This window comes from Pleurodeles waltl, chromosome 2_2, assembly GCF_031143425.1.
Source record: "Pleurodeles waltl isolate 20211129_DDA chromosome 2_2, aPleWal1.hap1.20221129, whole genome shotgun sequence".
Classification (NCBI taxonomy): domain Eukaryota; kingdom Metazoa; phylum Chordata; class Amphibia; order Caudata; family Salamandridae; genus Pleurodeles; species Pleurodeles waltl.
In genome coordinates, this window is record NC_090439.1 from 737,980,363 (window position 1) to 737,993,265 (window position 12,903).

Below are 12,903 nucleotides of genomic sequence, written 5' to 3' on the forward strand. Positions count from 1 at the left end.
TTTGCTTAGGGCATTATACTACCCTTGCTTAGGGCATTTCCTTTCAGGATATTTTTTGTACAGAGTGACAGGAGTTGTGCCACGCAGGATTGTGGCTGTCACAAGTGTGCTGCCCAGTTACCCTGCCATCACCAGCACAGTCAATCCTGTCCCTGTGTGGGCACCTAAAAAGATTTTATTGTATGCCCCATCTGACTGACAGGCTACTGCAGGATTTGAGGATTTACTAATAGATTCTTGGATCTACTGGAGAATTTTCGGATCCTGCAGTCTATAAAAGCCGCAACCAGGGCATGGTCAGGTGCTTGGATTTTGTCTCTATTGATGACAGGAAGCTTCTGCTTGGGATCTGCTCTTCATCTATGTTCCTGTGCTTGGACTCAGTTCTTCACCTTTGTTCCTTGCTCTCTAGTCAAGATTATTCCCTAGACAGATGTCAAGAGCAAGTTCACAGATGTTTTCTGTTTTTGTCTCTTTTTCAAATTCCTTCGGAAGTTACTTCAAAGATTACCCTTGAAGTTTTAGAATAATTTGACTCCTCCTACTACTCTCTTCAGAGGCTCAGGTTAATGAGACATGGGGAGGGTTAGATATTATTTTTGTGGATTGTGGAACTCCTGTTGAGCCCCTATACCACCCCTACAACTACGTACAGGGATTCTGTCATGCCTTAAAAGTTGTCCTGTGACGACAACAACTCTCTTATGGGGCTCTCCATCATTGTATGCAGATCACGTTGTGAAACTTTGTTGCTGAATATGTCTCAAGTGGTGGAGCATTAACAATTACTATATGGCATTGGAATAAGACCAATCCCAGATAAAGATACTATGCCTTCGATATGTGCTATGTTTACCTTGGTGCATTGGTTAGTATAGTAAATCTTGTGTATATCTAATTTCCTGTAGAATGGAACCATTCATGGGAAATTGATATAAATGGCAAATATATGTGTATTTTAAGGTGATGTGAGGCCAGAAAGTTTGTTTAGTATAAAAGGCTGTCACTCACGAAAAACTGCAGAATATCTAAGAGAAACTCTATCGGTCAAGATTACCTCCATCTAAGACGACATGTATGAGTACAAATTGGTGACATATTGTGTGTGCTTTCTCTCATAACTCCATATCCCTTCACCTCTCTGTGCCATCAATGCTGAGCACAATCTTGCATGTGTACTGCATTGTCAACTGGGAAGAAGTCTGGTGGCTTTCACTTTATTCCCACAGCAACATTTGGATCTACAGTTATTGATATCTTGTGACTGACATGTGAGGTAACCATTTTATTTTTAAAAATTGTAAATGAAAGAATTCCTCTCTGCCAATATATTAACGTATATAATGTAATTATTCAAAGCGAATATATTTTATAATGAAAGTTACAAATGCTGACATCAATAACAATTGTTACAACTAACAACTAGCACCATGGACATACAAACTGCTCAAACATAAATAAATGTATACATTATTGACATTGGTAACACAGCATTACTGCTGCTCATGGGGCTCATACTATAACACATGCATTATTTCTAGGAGGTGAAACTTGAGCAAAGGCCAGCAGAGTGTTTTACAAAGCTAATGGCAGTTAATTGAAGAGGTAGTTGCTTTCTAAGAGCAGAAAAGTAATGTTAATGCATTGCGATGCAGTGAAAGATTAAGAAATATCGGACTGACGTGTTAGCAGATGGATATTAGGTTATAACCTACACATTTGGATATGACGTCATGGTAAAGTCTCAGGATAGTATATGACTATGCTGATATACCCCACTATTTATTATTGAGATGGCCCTACCACTGTGATGCAGCAACAAAGCTAGCAGCTCAGGTGAAATGTGACGCCACCAATGAGTCACACACCTGGAGGTCCTGACCTCTGTTCTGTGTCCCATTCCAGGAATCTGGATGGGATCTTGGTTGAGAGGCAATGGTATCATAAAAGCCCTCTTGCATGACAATGTTATGCAACATACAATTGTAAGAGGCTGGCATGGCTTGTAGTGGGTACCCAGGGTACTTACACCTTATACCAGGTCCAGTTATCCCTTATTGGTGAAATGTAGTCAGTGTCTAGAATCCAGGCTGTCAAGAGGTAACTGTAGGCAGAGCATCCAAGGCTGAACTAGGAGACATGCAAAGCTCTTGCAATACCACTGTAGTCACACAGTACTTACACACATGAAAGACAATACTCAGTGTTACAAAAATAAAGGCACTTTATTTTAGTCACACAATGCAAAAAAGACTTTGTAGGATATACTCCCTTAGGAGGTAAGTAGATTACACAATATGGTGGTCATTCCAACCTTGGCGGTAAAAGCCGCTTACCACTGTCAGAAGACCGCCAACATACCTCCGCGGCCGCGGTAAACCGCCACGGTCATTCTGACCCACAACAGGCAAACCGCCAAAATACAGACATCCACAAAAGTCCGCCACACCAAAGGCCAGCGAGAAACTGGCGATGACCAAACCTCCACCGTCACGCCAACAGAAATACGCCAACACTATCACGACCCACGAATCCACGCGGCGGTCTTTTAACCGCGGTAATCCATTGGCGGTACACACCGCTGCGCTCAAAATACACACACATTTACAAAACACCACCACATTGGACAATTCGAAATACACACACCTGATACACATACACACACCCCTCCCACACACCCAACACAATATAAAACACACACCCACACAACCCACAAACCCCCACTTCTACAGAATCGGGACCACGCACTGAGAAAAAGAGAACTGAGCACCCAGACGCGCATTTTACTTTCACCCAGCAATATTTCCACGCACTTCACACAACACACCAATACACATCACCACACAATCCACCCCACACATCACCCACACCACCCCATGGCACCGCAAAGACACCCCAGGTTCTCCGAGGATGAACTCAGGGTCATGGTGGAGGAAATTGTACGGGTAGAGCCACAGCTCTTCGGGACACAGGTGCAGCACACCACCATTGCCAGGAAGATGGAGCTATGGAGCAGAATAGTCGATAGGGTCAACGCTGTGGGACAGCACCCAAGAAATAGGGACGACATCAGGAAGCGGTGGAACGACCTACGGGGGAAGGTGCGTTCAATGGTGTCCAGGCACAACATTGCGGTGCAGCGGACTGGCGGTGGACCACCACCTCCTCCCCCAGAATTTGCAACATGGGAGGAGCAAGTCTTGGCGATCCTGCATCCTGACGGCCTCGCAGGAGTAGGCGGAGGAATGGACTCTGGTAAGTCTCATCTTCACTACTTCATCCACCCCACCAGCATGCCAACTCATACCCCCACCCTCACCCCCATCACATCCTGCTCCTTGCAAATGTCTCATCATCACAGCCCACCCATCCCAACACCAAGCCCTGCATGCGACCACAAAGCATGGATACCCATCGCCAAAGCATGCCCACTGCACATACCCATCCCCCACCAAATCACCATCACAAAAGCCCCCACATGGGAATGCCAGCACTGGGGTAAAAGGGCACCCACCCATTACACGCTATGGCACACACAAATGCAATGACCATACTTTTATACCCCTGCAGGACCCGAACGCCACGTCACCGCGCAGGAGGGTCCACAAATGTCCACTCCACCCCCAGAAGAGGCCCACAGTGAGGACAGCACCTCTGTCGACCTGGATCTAGATGACCAGCCCGGTCCATCGGGGACCTCGGGACAGTCGGTTCCCCTCAGACAGCCACAGCCCATAGCAGACCTTCCCCCCTCTGGGAACACCAGCACAGCACCCACCCAGCGGGCTCATCCCTCAGTCCCCAGGACACGTCAATCAGCGGTGTGTCCACCACTACAGGGCACCCAGGTTAACCCCCCACCCCAACAACAACAGGGACCTGGGGGCAGTGGTAGTGGGCACACGGTCCAGGGGACAGAGGCACAGGGAAACAGGGGAACTGGGAGGGCTGCTGTGCAACAGGGGGGGGACAGGCCCAGGGAACCCTCTCTCCACGAGGCCCTCTCCTCCATCATGGGAGCCTACCACCACTCCCAGGAGACGATGGCGACGGTCCTGGCCAGGTTTCAGGAGATCCAGCTTCTGCAGGAGGAACAGTATTTGGGGTTCAGGGAGGAACTACGAAACATCAGTTCTGCCCTGGCCACCATTGTAGGGGCTCTGAATCAGGTAGTCACCACATTGCGGGACACTGTGGCAGGACAAAAGGCCCCTGACACTAGCATGGATCAAGAACTGCCTACCACCTCCGCCGGCGCTAGTGGACAGGAGGCACGCCACAGGACCAACAGGCCACCAGAACCCCACCCCCTGCAGAAGGACAACCACCCCGCAAGCGGGCCCTGAGATCCAGGAAGAAGACAGACTAACATGTCAAGACCCCCGCCAGCAAAGGATACCGCCCTGATTGTCATCCCACTGTCCCACATTGTCACCCTGTCCAACCTTAAACTGCCCCTGCTCCACTTCCCACAGGCATTTGGACAATGCACCTGTGAACCTGATAGTCTGGACTCTGCCATGGACAATCCTCACCATCACCCCTCACCGATTTCCAACCACCCATCCAAATTAGAGCACTTGAATAAACACACTTATTGCACATAAACAATCTGGAGTCTGTCTGTGATTTTAACAAATGTATTAGACATGACAGTGCCACAATTGTTATTCACATAGTGATGCCAAAAAAACGCTGTCACACAGCTGTAGTCCATGGGGAAACTAAGCAGATGTCACGCAGTGGGGTCCACAGCTCTGAAAACGGAAGGGAAAGTCACAACACAGTTACCATACACTGGGGGAAAAATTCAGACAGTAGAGAGGTAGGAGTCTTTAAGTAAATGTAATATGCCGGTGTGTACTCTTACCTGTGTGTCACTGAAAGTATTGCTCTATTACTGTGTTCCTGTTGTCTGTGTCGTCCTCTTCGGCTTCCTCTTCTTCACTCTCCACAGGCTCCACAGCTGCTACAACACCACCATCTGGACCATCATCCGGCAGAAAAGGCACCTGGCGGCGCAAAGCCAGGTTGTGAAGCATACAGCAGGCCACGATGATCTGGCACATCTTCTTTGGTGAGTACATTAGGGATCCACCTGTCATATGGAGGCACCTGAACCTGGCCTTCAGGAGGCCGAAGGTGCGTTCTATCACCCTCCTAGTCCGCCCATGGGCCTCATTGTAGCGTTCCTCTGCCCTGGTCCTGGGATTCCTCACTGGGGTCAATAGCCAGGAAAGGTTGGGGTAACCAGAGTCCCCTAATAGCCACACACTGTGCCTCTGGAGTTGCCCCATCACATACGGGATGCTGCTATTGCGCAGGATGTAGGCGTCATGCACAGAGCCAGGGAACTTGGCATTAACATGTGAGATGTACTGGTCTGCCAAACAGACCATCTGGACATTCATCGAATGATAACTTTTCCTGTTCCTGTACACCTGTTCACTTTCTCTGGGGGGTACCAAAGCCACATGGGTCCCATCAATGGCACCTATGATGTTGGGGATATGTCCAAGGGCATCGAAGTCACCCTTCACTGTAGGCAAATCCCCCACCTCAGGGAAAACAATGTAGCTCCGCATCTGTTTGAGCAGGGCAGACAACACTCTGGACAACACCTTGGAAAACATAGGTTGCGACATCCCTGATGATATGGCCACTGTTGTTTGAAATGACCCACATGGAGTACTGACAGCACCTGCACTAGAGGGGGGATCCCTGTGGGTTGGCGGATGGGTGACATCAGGTCTGCCTCCAGCTGGGCACACAGTTCATGTATAGTGGCTCGGTCAAGCCTGAATGTCAGAATGACATGTCGTTCCTCCATTGTCGACAGGTCCACCAGCGGTCTGTACACGGGAAGATTCCTCCATCTCCTTGCATGTCCCAGCGGACGGTGCCTATGAAGGACAACAGCGAGCACAGAGTCAATCAACCCACAGGTACGTAACCACAGCTTGCACACAACACGATTCACTATGCATTGAATGTTGTGTATGAGTGTTGAGGAAAGGACTAGGTATGTGTGACGCATGAGGAATTAAGCTATGTGGGCTCTTGAAATGGCGGCTGCCTGACCTGTGAAGTGTGACAATGGGATGTGAGGTCAATGCGCTGGCGTGGCACAGCGTGGCGGTAGGCGGTCGAAGACCGCGGCGCAAAGCCGCATTGGTTCACATTGAATCCTATGGATTTCAGGAGCCAATGACGATGTGCGCCGGCGGTCGCGGTACGCACCGCCGCGGTAAGCACCACTGCGGGCGTGACCGCCATTTTCTATCAGCTTAATCACTCGATACCTGATCTTCCACAGGAGAGGACCTACACTGCAAGTGCTGCTGTGACCTCGGTCTGGAAGAGACAATGGCTGCTGCAACTGGGGAAAGGGCCCCTGCCTTCACTTCTGAAGAATTGGAGAAACTCGTGGATGGGGTCCTCCCCCAGTATGCGCTACTCTACGGTCCTCCAGACCAACAGGTAAGTACACTAGGACCATGCTTTGGGGGCAATGCCTGGGTTGAGTCGGGTGGATGAAAGATGGTGGGGAGGGGAGCGATTGAGTCATGCATCAGACGACAGATGAGAGCATGTGCCACATGGCAAGGGTGGGGATGGGGGGGGCCACTCACATTGAGCATGCAGAAGGTGATGACAATTTTTCTCTCCCTGTACATGTCACATAGGTCAGCGCCCACCAGAAAATCACGATTTGGCGTGCCATCGCCAAGGACGTCCGGACCCTGGGGGTCCACAATAGACGGGGCACCCACTGTCGGAAGAAGTGGGAGGACATCCGCCACGGGAGCAGGAAGACGGCGGAGGCTATGCTGGGGATGGCCTCCCAACGTAGGAGGGGTGCCAGTCATCAATTGACCCCCCTGATGTCCCGGATCCTGGCGGTGGCCTACCCCGATTTGGATGGGCGCGTGAGGACATCACAGCAGACACAAGGGGGTGAGTACAGTCTCATTCTGGTGACTTTGCGCGCAGTGGAGGTGTCTGGGTGGGGGAGGAGGGCTGTGGGTCTCCCTAGGCCAGGGCAAATTCTGTAGGCTAGGCCCCTCTGTAAGGCATGGCCCTGTGCCCCCGCCCCCCACCTCTGTCGGGTGCCAAGTTCAGGTATCCATGGCCCTGTGTCATCTATGTGTGCAGTTGTCATCGATAGGCTTGTAGGCCATGTCCCACGGATTGCGTAATGGACCCCAAGGGCGCGGCGTAGTGCAGGGGGCTTCTGTGTCTGTCTTGTCCGCCAACTGTAGCGGTAATCCATGCACATGTCTTTATTTCTCCCCCCCCCTTTTTTGTGGCCTTCCTGTTCATGTGTGCATCAGCATCATCAGGCGGAGGAGAAGTGGCATCGGAGCACGAGGGAGCTGCATCTCACATGGCCATGGCGGGCCATGCAACTGAGTCGGATTTCACCAGTGAGATGGAGGGCGAGGGGAGCTCCACAGCGGTGACTCGTGCTGATGTCAGTGGCAGCGACTCGTCCTCTGAAGGGAGCTCCCTTGTGGTGGCGGCAAGATCCGTGCCCCCGCAACAACAGGTACAGCCGCCACCCAGCGCACCAGCACCGCCCTCCCAGCAGCCCCTCAGCCTTCGCCCCGTGCCCGCTCACCCAGGAAGGTGGGCATCTCCTTCGCCCCAGGAACCTCAGGCCCTGCCCCAGTCACCCCTGCTGCCCTCAGTGAGGAGGTATTTGACCTCCTGAGGACGCTCATTGTTGGGCAGTTTACCCTTTTGAATGCCATCCAGGGTGTAGAAAGGGAGGTGCACCGGAGTAATGCATACCTGGAGGGCATTCATTCGGGTCAGGCTGCCCATCAGCGATCGTTCAACGCTCTGGCCTCAGCACTGACAGCAGCAATTGTCCCTGTCTCTAGCCTCCCCCCTCCAACTTCCTCCACCCAGACCCAATCCCCTGTCCCTCTGCCTATCCCAGACACACCTACAGACCAGCCTGCACACACCTCAACACCCAAGGGAAGCTCATCCAGACATAAGCACCACACATCACACAAGCATTCACACAAGCAACATCCACATGCAGACATACCAACAGCCACTGCCTCCACTGTGTCCCCCTCCTCCTCGTCTCCCTCCTCCCTCCCTGTGATGTCTCCACTCACACTTGCATGCACAACATCTTCAGCCACTACGTCCATCACCAGCACACCCACCAGAACACTCCGCACACGTGCAGTCACCACCCCCACTACCATGTACACGTCCCCTGTGTCCTCTCCCAGTGTGTCTGTCACCCCCTCTTTGAACCACACAAACGCAAGCAGCCACCCACCCAACAGCCATCCACCTCACGACAGCCTCCAGCCCAAGCACCTGCACCCAAAGACACCAGACTTCACACTCCTACAACCACATCCTCTTCCTCCACTCCCATACCCACTACACCTACCCGTCACTCTCTTTCCAAATTGCTTTTCCTTGCCAACCTTAACCTCTTTCCAACAACTCCCCCACCCCGTCCATCTCATAAGACTGCAATCAGCACCTCAGCCACCACCAAACCAGGACCTATCAGGACTGTTGTCCAAGGACTGTGGAGTCCCCCACCCTCAAGGGCAACAACTCCGGTGAGGAGCCAAGGCATGCCCAGCCCACCCCCTGAAAAGCACCCAAAAGTGAGCAGTGCCCGGCGCGAGAGGCCACGGACACCAGGGACCAAAATCCCTACCCTGGCTCCGTCTGGAAGTGGGGTGCCACCTGGCACACCGCCAAAGGTGTCAAAGGGCCACAGACGACCAGGGAAGGGTGGGAAGGGCAGCACGCCCGACAAGTCCGGCAGCAGGCCAGCTGCCCAGGAGTGCCCCACCAGCCCCCTCCCAGGCGTGCAGGAGGACACCCAGAGGCCCGGTACGGCAGCCCAGGAGGGCCCCGCAAGCCAACGGACAGATGGGTGGGAAGGCCCTGCCAGCCACATGCCAGGTGGCGAATGACACCCATGCCTGGGCCGGAACCGCTGAACTGGGCCATTTCAAACATGCACCGCTGAACTGGGACCTTTCAATCAATCACCGCTGAACAGGGCACCGCCGTCTCAAGCACCGCTGAACAGGGCACCGCCGTCTCAAGCACCACTGAACAGGGCACCGCTGTCTCAAGCACCGCTGAACAGGGCACCACCATCTCAAGCACCGCTGAACTGGGCACCGCCGTCTCAAGCCCTGCTGAACAGGGCACCGCCGTCTCAAGCACCGCTGAACAGGGCACCGTCGTCTCAAGCACCGCTGAACAGGGCACCGCCGTCTCAAGCACCGCTGAACTGGGCACCGCCGTCTCAAGCACCGCTGAACAGGGCCCTTTCAATTAAACACGGCTGAACAGGGCCCTTTCAATCAAACACCGCTGAACTGGGCACCGCCGTCTCAAGCACCGCTGAATTGGGCCCTTCATCTCAAGCACCGCTCCGCTGGGCCCTTCATCTCAAGCACCGCTCCGCTGGGCCCTTCATCTCAAGCACCGCTCAGCTGGGCACCGCCGTTTCAAGCACCGCTCCGCTGGGCACCGCCGTCTCAAGCACCGCTGATTGGGCACTTCATCTCAAGCACCGCTCCGCTGGGCCCTTCATCTCAAGCACCGCTCCGCTGGGCACCACCGTCTCAAGCACCGCTCCGCTGGGCACCGCCGTCTCAAGCACCGCTGAATTGGGCCCTTCATCTCAAGCACCGCTCCGCTGGGCCCTTCATCTCAAGCACCGCTACGCTGGGCCCTTCATCTCAAGCACCGCTCTGCTGGGCCCTTCATCTCAAGCACCGCTCCGCTGGGCCCTTCATCTCAAGCACCGCTCTGCTGGGCCCTTCATCTCAAGCACCGCTCCGCTGGGCACCGCCGTCTCAAGCACAGCTGAACTGGGCCCTTCATCTCAAGCACCGCTGAATTGGGCCCTTCATCTCAAGCACCGCTCCTCTGGGCCCTTCCTCTCAAGCACCGCTCCGCTGGGCCCTTCATCTCAAGCACCGCTCCGCTGGGCACCGCCGTCTCAAGCACCGCTAAACAGGGCACCGCCGTCTCAAGCACCGCTGAACAGGGCCCTTTCAATCAAACACCGCTGAACAGGGCCCTTTCAATCAAACACCGCTGAACAGGGCCCTTTCAATCAAACACCACTGAACTGGGCACCGCCGTCTCAAGCACCGCTGAATTGGGCCCTTCATCTCAAGCACCGCTCCGCTGGGCCCTTCATCTCAAGCACCGCTCTGCTGGGCCCTTCATCTCAAGCACCGCTCCGCTGGGCACCGCCGTCTCAAGCACCGCTCCGCTGGGCACCTCCATCTCAAGCACCGCTGATTGGGCCCTTCATCTCAAGCACCGCTCCGCTGGGCCCTTCATCTCAAGCACTGCTCCGCTGGGCACCGCCGTCTCAAGCACCGCTCCGCTGGGCAACGCCGTCTCAAGCACTGCTGAATTGGGCCCTTCATCTCAAGCACCGCTCCGCTGGGCCCTTCATCACGAGCAACGCTCCGCTGGGCACCGCCGTCTCAAGCACCGCTGAACTGGGCCCTTCATCTCAAGCACCGCTGAATTGGGCCCTTCATCTCAAGCACCGGTCCGCTGGGCCCTTCATCTCAAGCACCGCTCCGCTGGGCACCGCCGTCTCAAGCACCGCTGAACTGGGCCCTTCATCTCAAGCACTGCTGAATTGGGTCCTTCATCTCAAGCACCGCTCCACTGGGCCCTTCATCTCAAGCACCGCTCCGCTAGGCCCTTCATCTCAAGCACCGCTCCGCTGGGCACCGCCGTCTCAAGCACTGCTCCGCTGGGCACCGCCGTCTCAAGCACCGCTGAATTGGGCCCTTCATCTCAAGCACCGCTCCGCTGGGCCCTTCATCTCAAGCACCGCTCCGCTGGGTACCGCCGTCTCAAGCACCGCTCCGCTGGGCACCGCCGTCTCAAGCACCGCTGAACTGGGCCCTTCATCTCAAGCACCGCTGGCCCATTGGCGGAAGGGGCAGGCCCGCATCTGTGTCGGGCAGGGCTGCACGAAGCACTCTGGGCACTAGTCCCCCTCCAGTACCAGTGGAGACTGTTATCCACTTGAGAGACTGTGGCTTTGCACTCCCCAGGATGGAACAGTGGGCAACCCACCCACTGTTGAGACTTGTGAGACTGTGGCTTTGCACTCCCCAGGATGGAACAGTGGGCAACCCACCCACTGTAGAGACTTGTGAGACTGTGGCTTTGCACTCCCCAGGATGGAACAGTGGGCAACCCACCCACTGTAGAGACTTCTGAGACTGTGGCTTTGCACTCCCCAGGATGGGACAGTGGCCATGGAGGCCCCTCGTGGATCTGGCGTCGTGTACTCATGTGGCTGAGGTGCCCCCCCTTCCCTCCCCCCTGAGGTGCCTGTAGTTTTTCTATCTGATGCCCCTGCAGTGTTCTCTCCGTTTAGGTCAGGTATCTTGTGTGGGCCTCGCCCATGTGATTTGGGCCCAGTGGTCCACGGACAATGACAGCTAGAATTATCGGACTTTTAATATTTATGTATATATTAGTTTTAAATGTGTGATCTTTTTATAAGGCAATAATCCAATATATTCGATTGTTTATGATCTATTCCTTTTGTCTTTGCATTCTTTCGGGGGGTTTGGGGGTTGTAACAGTGATGTATTGCTATGCATTGATGTGTGTGTTGTAGTGGGTTGGGGTGGGGGTGGGTGTGTCGCGTATGTGTGTCCCCGTAATATTTTCTCCTCCCCCCTCCCCTGTGTCGTAGGTGCAGCACTCACCGTTGTCTTCTGCGCCGGCGTTCGTGCTCCTGGTAGAGGAGCAGGTATACAATAGCTGGTAGGATGTGCAATTCGGGTTCCATGCTGTCCAGATTCCTCGTGGGGTGTATGGAGGTGAGCGTTTTCGGTTTGAAATGTCTGTTTCCGCCGTGTTTTTATCGGCGGGGCTACCGCCCCGTAAAAGGTGGCGGATTGGTGGGTTGTGATAGGGTGGGCGGTACATTGTCTCCCGCCTGTCTGTTGACGTTGTTCGCCGCGCTGTTTGTTTGTCCCGCCGTGGCGGTCGGAGTGTTAAAGTGGCGGTCTCTGTTGGCGGTTACCGCCAGGGTCAGAATTCCATTTTTTTAACCGCCAGCCTGTTGGCGGGTTAGCCGCCGCTTTAACACCGACCGCCAGGGTTGGAATGAGGGCCAAAGTCAGTATTGCACTAAAGAAGACAGCTGTGGTTTCCTGGTTGGTGCAGAGTATGTCCCATGCCAGATGGATGAATGCAGTCTGGTTTGCGCAGCTGGATTCCACCAACAAGCCTTGGAACACGCAAAGTTCACGGTTAGCGGAAAATGGTGCTGCTCCTGACCAGGAGGGGCCTAGTGGCCTCTACCCAGGAGGGTGAGACAGAGGGGGCTCTCAGCAACTCAGAGAGCCCTCAGAAGACCAGGCAGCAGGCACAGGAGTCCCACAGCACAGGGACAAAGAAGGTGCAAATGGAGGCCCATGCAGCACGACACAAAGGATTCCTACGCCTCCGGAGAACCACTCAGGAAGCTGTGCATCACAGGATGGGGCCTAAGCTGTGTTGTGCATGAAAAACTGGAAGGTCGCACATAAGCCTTAGCAACTGCAAGGCACACGGTGGACCGGGGTACTGTCTTGCGTGGGAAGGCAAGCCCTTACCTCCACCAAAGTTGGACAGCTGAACAGTGGGGCTGCCGGAGTCACTTTAGTCCACCACCTGTGTTGCTGGATCCATGCCTGTCATCTGGAGAGGGGCTCCAAGCCACCCATCGTCACTGCAAAGAGGTGCCTGCTGAAGCAGGTAAGTGACTTTGTCACTCCAATGGAGATTCCTTCACTTCTTTGGGTGCAGACTGAAGGCAGGCAGCTCTCTAAAGATGCACGACCTGGAAACTGTTGCAGTTGCTGGCAGGAG